The sequence below is a fragment of the Acomys minous genome (assembly GCF_964271855.1).
Source record: "Acomys minous genome assembly, chromosome: 16".
Taxonomy (NCBI): Eukaryota; Metazoa; Chordata; class Mammalia; order Rodentia; family Muridae; genus Acomys; species Acomys minous.
In genome coordinates, this window is record NC_140498.1 from 51,375,757 (window position 1) to 51,385,641 (window position 9,885).

The window sequence follows — 9,885 nt, forward strand, 5'->3', positions numbered from 1 at the left end:
TCAGGAGAAGGAAGCTATTGACCTTTGACTGGATGTTGTCCCAGCAATGCAGAATTCCCCTACCCTTGAAGCACCAAAGGGCATTGTGGGCCACTCTCTCACTTTCTCACAGATGAGAGGCCTTGGCAGTATTGACTGGAGTTTATAGCCCTGACACTGCAGTCAGGATGTCTGAGTTCAAATCTTAGCTGGATCAACTTTCATATTTTCAAAAATGGCCACCATAATAATAATGCCCCTGGAAAGGACCATGTATGAAGCATGGCTCTGAAGACAAGACGGACACGCCAGAAAGTGTGAGCTGTCAGGAAACATGAAGTATCTGCCCAGAAAAGCTGCAGGCAGTGAAGAGGCACACAGGGAAGGCCATGTCAGCCTCAAACAGCAAGGCCCAGGGACAGGGTTGCATAAGGCCCCTAGAATCCACACTCTGCGGTCACATGTCCCCGCTGGCTTTCAGGATTGCTGTTGTCTCCTTGTCCCTTTCTGGGCTCCCATAGCCTACCACCAACAGGAGCAGTCACCACTGGAGGGGCATAATGCGTGTCCTGAGTTTTACAAGGCTCCAGAGCCAGGAGTCTGTATGCCCTTCAGAGACTGTGAACCTCCGTGTGTAGACAGCGCTGGAGTCTCTACTAAGATGGTGGGGACTCTGGAAAGTGAAGTGGATGCTTCTTGGTAGAAGTGCTGAAGGCCTGATCCTTGGCTAGCATCAATAATAGGGGATGACTGAGCGTGGAAGGCCCAACCTAATCAATGGACACACCACTGATGGATTTGTGCTTAGGGGGATGATAGGCAATAATTAAACACAAGGTGGAACAGAAGTTCTTTTCTGTGGAAGACCAGCAAAGAAAAAAAAATGGTAGGGAGGGTGGAGCTAGAAAGGAACAGTTGGCATATGATGAACTGGAATTGAGCCAGGCAAGATCGTAAGCAGAGCCATGCCTTGGGTTAAAGGTCATGAGGAGCTACTCCCCCATGGCTACTACACACAGGGGCAACCTAAGGATAGGGTCACCAAGATGAGGCCCCACATCACATCCCTGTAGTGTCTTATCTAAACCTCATCCAGGTCACAGAAAACACAGAACAAATCCAACAGCTCCATAAGCAAACAGTTAGGTCATCACAGAATTTGATATTATTTATGAGAGTTGAAAATATATTTTCAGCCAGGCACAGTGGTGCACACCTATAATCCCAGCACTTGGGGAGGAAGAAGCAGGTGGATCTCTGTGAGTTCGAGGCCAGCCAGTGCACCGGAAAAACAGAACATTTGATGGGGATTGGGTACCAGGCTTCCAATGGTGCTGAAACTAATTCTCTTAACTCTGTTTAGAGCGGACATGTCCTAAGGTCTGCAGATTGTCTCTGCTTCTTCTTCCCAGGGCCTGGCATGTACTAACCATGTCCTCTAACTGAATTGTGTCCTGGTCCTTTATAACTCAACCAAGGCAAGGAGACCCAGGAAGAGAAAGGCTGTGGGTGCTGTGGGTGCTGCGGTTGCTGCAATTGCTACAGTTGCTGCGGTTGCTGTGGGTGCTGTGAGTGCTGCAGTTGCTGCGGGTGCTGTGGGTGCTGTGGGTGCTGCAGTTGCTGTGGGTGCTGTGGGTGCTGCAGTTGCTGCGGGTGCTGTGGGTGCTGTGGGTGCTGCGGGTGCTGCGGTTGCTGCGGTTGCTACGGTTGTTGTGGGTGCTGTGGGTGCTGCAGGTGCTATGGGTGCTGTGGGTGCTGCTTTCCGGGCAGACAGCAGGAGCTCCCAACACGAATGCTTAATGTTTTGCATGTATGAAACTGTTCGTAAAAAAACAGAACAAATTTTAAATTTAATTTAGTTTCTTTAACTTGATTTAATATAGAAGTTCTTAGGCCTGACGTTTAGAGGGAAATGGATGTGACTGGGAATCATTATGTTACGCAAAATAAGCCACACTCAGAATGGCAAACACCACGTGTTTTCTCTCATATGCAGATTCTAAACTCGGTGTGTGTGTGTGTGTGTGTGTGTGTGTGTGTGTGTGTGTGTGTGTAGTTGTGGGCCTAGAAAGTGGATTATAAGAAGGAAGGAAAGGATCCTAATGGAAAAAAAGAAGAAATGGAGCACATAAAAGCAGATGGGAGAATATTTGGGGGCAAAGACAGCCAGCCCGAGTGGCAGGGAAGGGGCGTGGGACAAGGTCCTGGAAGAAAAAGAAGTAAAACAAAATGTAACGACAGATGCATGTAAGACTGCCATAAGGAACCGCTTACCATGTATGTTAACTTTGAAAAGTTAAGCCTGGCCAGTGGCCTCCGTGAGTAAAGGCGCCTCGGAAGCAGACGGACCTGAGTGTGATTCCCAGAAACCTCGTAAAAGGAAGAGAGAGCCAGCCCCATACCGCTGCCCTCTGCCTCCACCATGTGTTTGTGACACGAGTGCCTCCTCCCCCACAAATAATAAGTGAAAATCTTTGAAAACATCAATGCCATGTTTTGTGCTAGTCTCCCAGTGGGGATGCGGTGGGCACAGCCAGGTTCCTGTTTTTGTTATTTGTTTGTTTGGGTTTGTTGTTGTTGTTGTTGTTTTCTTTTTTGGTTTTTCGAGACAGGGTTTCTCTGTGTAGCCCTGGCTGTCCTGGACTCGCTTTGTAGACCAGGCTGGCCTCGAACTCACAGCGATCCACCTGCTTCTGCCTCCCGAGTGCTGGGATTAAAGGCATGCGCCACCGTGCCCAGCCATGGTCCTGCTTTCACGTGGCACACCTTACCTTGCTGAAGCGATGGCTGCTTGCCTGTGCCTGGCGTGGAGAGATCTGCGTGAAGCTGGGACTCTCAGCTTCTGGCTTCTGGCTTCACATGATTGCAAGTGGCTTCTTCTGACTGGGCCCAGGGGTCCCCAGAAGGCCGTATCAAAGTCTGTAATATATGAGACGTCTCTAAAGAGGGGCACATCTTGCTGCCCATAAGCAAGCCTCAGACTTGGGCTTCTCTGGTTTCTAATCTCTGTGTCTGTCTCCCTCTTGACTCGTTTTTGTCACCCTAGAGCCTAGTGCACCACATGGTCAATGGAGAGCTCTTGAACAGATGAGTGTATGGTTCGCTGGATGGGTAGCAGTGGTGCGGGTAGTGCCACTGACGCAGAAGGTCAAAGTAAACCCAGCCTACAAGGTGAGAACCTGTCTCAAGAAGGTGCGTGTGCAGGGCCAAGAGGCACAATCTATGGGCTTCGGGGCATGGGCTGGGTTTTTAATTCACCAGAGAACTCTTAAAACTTTGGAGAGCGATGTAGGTCCTTTCCCCACCTATTTCACGGACAAGGAATTGGAGGAGGCTCATGCTGGGTGCCAGGCTAGGGATCCTACCAGCCGTTTCTGCAGTCCCTTCGCCTCTCCCTAGACTTTCACAGAAACATGGTTGAGGGTGGAAAAGGTCACAGGAGAGGGAGTCCTACTCTGTTAATATGTTTGTGTTTTTGTTTTGTTTTTTTGCTAGCTTCAAACAAAAAGGAAGATAGCATAGTCTGGCTGTTGGCTCTGCAGGCACATCTACCGTAATGGCCTAAGCCCTGGCCCACCAAGATACAAAAACAATGGCTGGGTCCTTCTGTGCCAAGGGCAACACACCAACACAGCCTAGGAAGAGCTAGCTCACATACAGGGTGTGTGTGTGTGTGTGTGTGTGTGTGTGTGTGTGTGTGTGTGTGTGTGTATGTGTGTGTGTGTGTGTAGAGGGGAGGGGCTTGTGAGGCAACCTCAAAAACTAGAGCAGTGAAGGCAGAAGAACATCAAAGTGTTGTCTCTCTTTGGCACCAGTTTGATGCCTGTTATCACAGGTTTCTGACATCCCACAGGATGTGGGAAAAGACATCTTCTAGAACTGGAGCCAAGGAGTTGCAACCCATGGCCCAGGTCTAGCCAAGCTGTTGTTGTTATAAATAAAGTTTTATTAGAATGCAGCCATCTCTGCTCATTTACAAGTTGCCTGTGGCTGCTTTCCTGTGGGGTGGTTGCCAAAGACACTGTATGGACCACAAAACTTGAAGCATTTTACTCTCTGGCCCTTTGTGGAGAAGGCAGTCAGCCACCTGTTCCAGAAGATGCATTGCTCAGGGCGGGGCTTCATCAGTGTCCTTGGGAACACCTGCCTCCCTGACACCTAATGTGCCCCAGAGTAGAAGTATCACTTCCTAATCCTGTTAACAGGAGCTGTTTGCCGACATTAGAAAATGTGAGTCCCCTGTTCCCACCCGTCACAGAAGAGAGAAGGCGGGGGGCCTCTGCACAGAGCTCTCTGACCACTAGGGTTTTGTCCCCTGTGTGACTGATCTCCTGCCCTGCCCTCTGTAGCCTGGAGCTGCCCTGCGAGCCTTGCCAGGCCTGTGAATCATCAGGTCTGACTCACTCCCTGTCTAAAAATACCGATTGTGTCATACAGGCAGTGCAGCTCTCTTTGCCGCTTGCATTCAGCTTGGTCTCTTTCTGCAGGACTCTTCATGGTCATGGTCCTGCCTTCTGCCACTCTGGAGTCACAGGACCATGCCGCCGCACCTGTTTTGAGCAGGAAAGAAATCTTGAAGGACGAGCTTGGAAGTTGGGGATGACAGACACAGGTGCGGATTCTGACCTGCAAGTTCATTTGCGGAGTGACTCTGAGCTATATGGTAGAGTCTATAGGGCCCACACTGTAAGATGGATGCCACAATGAAATCAAAGCGGGAGGCTGGCATTGCTTATGCCCAGCAGGCTGGTTCCCAGTGTTTAAGGTCCTTGGAGGCTCTGCTGATCACAAGTGTCTCTTTCATGCCTGGTTATGGAGAAGGGGACTAATGTGTCTACTGTGACTGGGCTCTGCCAATGAAATCATTCAAAACCATCCAAGGAAACCAGGAACCTTACCCAGCAGAATCCTGGTGCCTGGCATTAGGGGAGCTCAAGTTACAGAGAGCAAGTGGAAATTCCGGGCCCAGGCTGAACTTGGAGCTCACTTGGGAGCAGCCATGAGACACACAGCAGGGCTCTGGAGAGGCGGCCAGCAGAGCCAGGAGCCACCCTTGTAACTATCTATGTCCTATTTCTGGACAGGGCGAAGGTTCGGATGGGGTCCCACCTCCAGGGCTTTGGGGGAGCTGTCCAGAAGCTTGTGAGTAAACTTCAAGTTGGAGCAGCTTCCCTGAGATGCTGTGGCCTGTGGGTTGTTTCCTCTTCCTGAGCCTCAGCTACCACATCTATGACACAGGAATCCTCACAGAGGACTTCAGACCTGATGTGTGGATGGGAATTAGAGGTTGGTGAGAGGTCAGCAATGCCACCACCCTCTGTCTTAGTTCGATTCCTATGGCTCTGATAAAACTCTGACCAAAACCAACTTGGAAAAGAGTTTATTTCAGCTTACAGCTCACAGTCCATCATAAACGGAAGTCAGGGCAGGAACTCAAGGCAGGAAACTAGAGGCCGAAATCGAAGGTGAAGCCTCTGAGAACACCATTTACCGGCTTGTTCTCTTCTGCAGCCTAGGACTGTTTGTCCAGCGGTGGCACCACCCACATCAGTCGTGAATCCAAAACTATCCCAATAGCCATGCCCACAGGGCCAATGGCGGAGGCATTTTCTCAAGTGAGGTTCCCTCTTCCTAGATGATTCTAGAGCAGGGATGTGAGATCCGGAACAGTAGGGAGGAAGCCACACCTGTCCCTGTACCGCCAAGAAAGGAATAAATAGCGAACAGTCCCAGGAGAGCGAGTAAAGGATGGGGAGGGCGCTCCAGGCTGAGAGAAGCGAGGAGCTTAGACACTAAGGCAGGGGGCAGCTGTGAAGCACCAGATACGGCAATGGGGGCGAAATGGGAGCAGGAGCCACTCAGGATGTCCAGCGGCCCAGGAGTGAAATGGACTCCGGCTCAGGATGGGAGACTTGGGGCCGTCTTTGGGATTTCCCAAAGAAGCAAGTCCATCCTGCAGTTAAGGGGGGGGGGGGGGAGTGGCTTATGGTGATTGACAGCTAAGGAGTTAGCCTCACTCTTACATTGGTCCAGATTTGCTGAGCCCACAATGCACCACGCCCTATGATAAGAGGGGTACAAAGCAGGTGTGGGTAAGACCTGGCCCTTGTGCTACAGTTGCCTACATTCCAGAGCCGTCGACACACACAAACACCTGCACCACACCCAGAACTGCATTCTCCCCAGACTCTCCAGCTTCCGGCTTTTTCCAACCACTACTTGCCCCACCCACTGGCCCACCCCCAAGTCGGCCAGGTGTTTGGGTCGGGAGCAAACTCCACCCAACTACCCAAGCTTTCCCCAGCTCTCCTGCCTTACCTTTGGGAATGAGGCCCAGGGGAAGGCCAGACAGAGAGGAGGATTATGGGGGAAAATTATGATCATTGGACAAAAGGACAGATGGAAAGGATGGAGTTGGGCTGGGAGCTTATAGGATCTACCCTACCCTATTCCGCTTTCTCTGCCATCGATGGCATCCAGCCAGTGAGAAGTCCTAACCACGCCCGTCTCTCTACAAAGTCTGTTCCCAAGTCACAATCCCGTCTTGCACATGGACGAGTTCTCAGAAGGAGACGTATTTAAGGTGTGAGGGGAGGCAGAAAGGAAGCAGAGTGGGCAGGGGCAGGTTGTCCAGCTCTGGCACTTCCTTAAGTGGGGTGTGGGTGGGAGTCCCTGACCTCTCAGTGGCTGGTCCTCCAGAGCCTGGGGTCAATGGAAGCCCTGGGCAGAAACAGCTCCCCCTCGGTGACATCAGCATGTGCAGGCACACCTGGGTCGGCTTCCTTTCCCATCAGAAGAGAAGGGATCCCTTTCTCCTTCGTCTCTGCACCCTATGGTCAGCTCAGGAGTGGCAAGGGGTCCCAGGAGAGGACCAACTGGCCCCCTCTGATTAAGACTGGGGGGTGGGGGGTTCTGAAGTGTGAGAATGTTTGTGTTAGCATTCTGCTTCGGTCTACCTACCTGTGATGTCATTGCTATCCACCCTGGGGGCGTGGCCCTGCCCAGGGCTATATAAAAGGACAGTCCTACCTAGCCCCTCTCTCTTCCTCTTCCTCTCCCCCTCTTCCTCTGTCTGTCTGTCTCTCTGTCTGTCTCTCTGTCTGTGTCTCTTCCTCTGTCTCTCTCTGTCTGTCTCTCTGTCTGTGTCTCTGTCTCTGTCTCTCTGTCTCTCTCTGTCTCTCTGTCTCTCTCTGTCTCTCTCTCTCTGGGGTACCCCTCCCCCTTTTCTTCTCTCTCCATGCTCATTTAATAAACTCCTCTATAACATAACATCTGCTGCCTGGTATCTTATTATCTTCTTAGCATTTTCTTTTATTTTTTTCTTCTTAGCATTTTCATATTTAATAAACATAAAATTGGTGACTGCGACTCTGAAACGAAACCCAGAGGAACACTCCGTTGTCTAAATTTCTTCCTCCAGGCCCTGCTCTCCCACTTGCCCAGGCCACCTGTGAAGAAGCCTTCCTGACCAGCTTTTTCGAGACTGCCACTGAGACCACGATTCTAAGCTGAGGTGAACTTCTGCTGGTTTGCCCTCTCCCTGGCCCAGCACGGAGCGAGGGTGATTCACTCTGCCAAGTGGCTGGGCACCTCCCTCCCGACGGCTCTGTTCACAGCAGACCCAGGTGTGGACTAGCGGACTGCCAGACTACTGGTAAGCAAATGCCGACCGCAGAGTGTGATCAATTTTTCGTCCTTCTAATTAGAGTGACTTTGAACGGGCTGCGTTCTACCAGCCGGCGTGTAGGTACCCTCTCACTGCTGTCCCCACTTCCCCCCACCCCAGCTACATCTCTGTTTGGGTTATTCCTGCCACACGCGCTCCGGCTACACAGAGTCTGGATGGGGCGAGGTCAGCAAAAACCCCCACAGCTGCCACTGCCGCCGCTGCCACCGCACTTCCCTGGCTGCACTGCCCAGCCTGAGTCACTACAGCCTAATATTTTAAATCTACCCACCATAACAGTCACCACGTTGATTCGGGATGAAGGAGGTGGGCCGCCATCTCTGCTAAGGACAACCTTGTGACTAACCACCATCTTTGTTGGGGCAATCAGATAGCTAGCCAACCATCTTTAAGGGCAACCACATGACTGCCGCCTGCTTCCCACTGATGCCCCGGCCCCTCCGCCTGTCCCACTGCAGGTTTGCCAGAGATTCACTGGAAATGCACATGCGTGAACCCTACTCCCTAAGCCCCACCTGGCCAAAAGCGGGCCAGGGAAGGCCAGGGCTGGAGTCAACGGGCTAGTGGTGACTGGCAACCTTCTTTCTCTAAGACTATTTTCCAACTCTTAAAAATAAAAATCGTCTCTGATTTCTTTCTGTTCTCAAAAAAAAAAAAAAAAAAGGTACGATTACGTATTGGGTGTGTTTTTATCCTGATTCAAAATGTTTTTGTTTCTAATTATGTCTTTACTAATTCCTAGACAAGTAAATAAATGTTGTTCCTCCTGTCACCAGGTAACCTGGATTCAACTATAGGCTTCCTGGCTAATGGGTTTGATAAGGTTTTTAAATTATTCTATAAATGTTCTGCTGTCTTAACATTTATTTTCAGCCGGACAGGGTGGCGCATGCCTTCAATCCCAGCACTCAGGAGGCTGAGGCAGGTGGATCATTGTGAGTTCAAGGCCAGCCTGGTCTACAAAGCAAGTCTAGGACAGCCAAGGCTACATGGAGAAAGCCTGTCTTGAAAAAACAAACAAATAAAAACAACAACAACAAAAACCACTGTTTACTTACAATGTTAAATTTTAAATCACTGTCTTAAAACATGTTTAGCCTAGAATTCTAAATATGATGTTATTGATCATACAAAACTTGCTCTGTTCTCTTTTTATGGACTGTGTTTATGTTTCTAAGGCTCTAACTTAATAGGAATAAAACCTAAAGTCTTAGTCTTTAATTATTAAGCTAAACTATAAATAAAGTTTGTCTATCTAAATATCCTTAAGACAAAATGTGGTCTCACTGCCATTTTAACTAAAAGACTGAGGATGTTTCCTGGACCCCCATATAGGAACTGGAAAAGTAAATTTAAATCTTTAAAACTCAAGAGGAGCCTTCCCAACAAGCTCAGCTATAGCAAAACTATACACCAGGCCTTAGCCACTGGCCCTGAGGGAAGAAAATAGAGGTCTGCAATGCCCCCTCCTGCTGGGGTCCACAGCCTGAGCCAGCTGTGCCAGGGACCTCTTTCAGCTGCAGCCAAAAAGGAGACACTGGGCTCACAGCCGCTACAGCCAGAATAAGACACTGGTCCCACAGCCTACCCCATTGGCAAATTGGCCTGTGGATGTCAGTGCTCACAGGCAGGCTTGTCCTCTGTGCCTAGTCACTGGAGGTTCAAGCAGCACAAGAGCTATGGACATTTCCAGCCTTCAAGCTCCTTGACCCGGTGGAGGACAGATGGCTCTTAGATTCAGCAGCCTCGCCAAACCCAGGGTAAAGCTACAGGTCTGTTTTAAACTCATACTAGGGTTGCATAGTCACATGGCCAGCTTCTGTCATGGGGGACTTCAGGTACCTTCCCAGCCCTCTTCCTATGCAGGAGACCAAACTTTAGTCAGGTCTGGATACAGTCTACCTTGTTACCAGACCTCCTTTTTACCATTCTTTTAGTAACAGCAACTGCTTACAGCAATCTCACCTGTGCTTTAACGCTTCCAAAAAGGTGTTTTATCAATGTTAGAAGGTCTAAGAATGCGCGTTAAGTCGGTAAGTGCATGTTATGAGGGTCAACGTGTCTAAAGGATGCTTTACCGCTTCCTGTTGCTGTGCTGTTGTTGTATTAGCTGTTCAGACACGGATCATGGAACTCTAATTTATTAATCCAACTACGGTAAAACATTCCACCATATGATCCCGTCACGGGCTCAAGCTCAAGGCTTTAAATTCCTTTTG

At 50.0% G+C, this 9,885-nt stretch overlaps 1 long non-coding RNA gene across 3 annotated transcripts in view; it reads right to left on the reverse strand.

Moving 5' to 3' along the window:
- Positions 1 to 6,878, reverse strand: part of LOC311586931 — a 12,966-nt gene extending 6,088 nt beyond the window's left edge. The window contains exons 1-4 of one of the 3 annotated variants that reach the window (XR_014775693.1): positions 6,749 to 6,878; positions 5,089 to 5,241; positions 4,415 to 4,529; positions 2,751 to 2,898 (exon numbers count right to left, since the gene is read on the reverse strand). This is a non-coding gene — a long non-coding RNA (uncharacterized lncRNA). The other 2 variants (XR_014775694.1, XR_014775695.1) reach the window with 2 other exon arrangements.
- Positions 6,879 to 9,885: the final 3,007 nt, after the last annotated feature.